This window comes from Gavialis gangeticus, unplaced genomic scaffold (assembly GCF_001723915.1).
Source record: "Gavialis gangeticus isolate Ggan-Ray unplaced genomic scaffold, GavGan_comp1, whole genome shotgun sequence".
NCBI lineage: Eukaryota > Metazoa > Chordata > Crocodylia > Gavialidae > Gavialis > Gavialis gangeticus.
The window spans coordinates 206058137-206059372 of NW_017729032.1; positions in this window are offsets into that span (position 1 = coordinate 206058137).

Sequence of the window (1236 nt, forward strand, 5' to 3'; positions counted from 1 at the left end):
CATCCCACTCACTGTAACCTGGGGATCAGATAAACATGTCACTGGGAAGCCAGGATCTGGGACAGACAGGGCTGGGAGGGAACATCCATCCAGTGCTCCCACAGCACCCACTCCCACCCCCCCCCCAGCATCTGGAAGGGGCACAGCTCCTCCTGCCCAGCCCCACAGCCCTGCACATCGCCCAGGGCCTCTTCCCACACAGACCCCCATGGACATGTGGCAGGGCCCAGAGCCCCGTTCCCAGGTGGGACTTGGCTCCGGTCCCAGGACAAAGCCCTGCCGACCCTGCCCCACTTTCCTCCAAGAGGCCCTGCACAGGCTGCAGAGAAGGCAGCCCCAGCCCCTGCCCAGCACTGCCCTGCGCTCCCATGCCAGGCTGACCCCAGCCCCATGACACTCTGCCCCCTGCAGCCTACTCTGCCCCTGCCTGCCCCCAGCCTGGGGCCCGCCCCAACCAGTCCAGCACCTCCCTCCCCCCTTGTGACCTCCCCAACCTGCCTGCGGTTTCCCCCCACACTTCATCCCTTGCTGGCAGCAGCTGGCAGGGCTGGGGCTGCTCCAAGGGTTGGAGACACCCCCCCACATCCCCCCTTAATGCTGGGGCAAGCAGGCGCTGTCTGGGGGGGGTCGTCCCTCCCGCCCAGCCTCACTATGCCCCAGCCCCAGTTTCACTCGGCCTCCGTGTAAGAAACCCTGCAGCGTCAGGCACAGTCCCTACAGCCAGTGAGAGGTTTGCGTTATACTGAGTGTCCTAGGGGTGAGGGTCACCGGCCAAGGGGAAGGGGCAAACACGAGTGCACGGGGGTCCCAGGAACATCAGCGTACACTTGGAGGGCAAATGAAGAGGTAGCGGTCAGTACCGCTGGGGCACAGACCAGAGTCCCCTGCCCGCCTCCGGCGGGGTCCCCAAAACCAGCCTTCAGCGCAGAGTCGCTCGGTGCCGGGCTGCAGGTCGGGGCCCAGGTGCGGCCGCTCTAGGGCTCCTCTCCCCGGCACGCCGGCACGGAGCAGGCGCCATCGCCTCCTGGTGTGTAGGCGCCTCGTTCTCCCGCCCCCAAGGTGCTCTGGGGTTTGCAGCGCAGGGTGTCTCATCACTTCCTCTTCCCGCGCCCAGGTGCCTCTGGGATTTGTAGTCCGTGGTGGGTCAGCGCAAGGCTGCTCTCCTGGTACACGCTCACAGCACATTTTCAGTGCACACCGCGCATTACGTTACACACTGCACACGCTACTCTCATT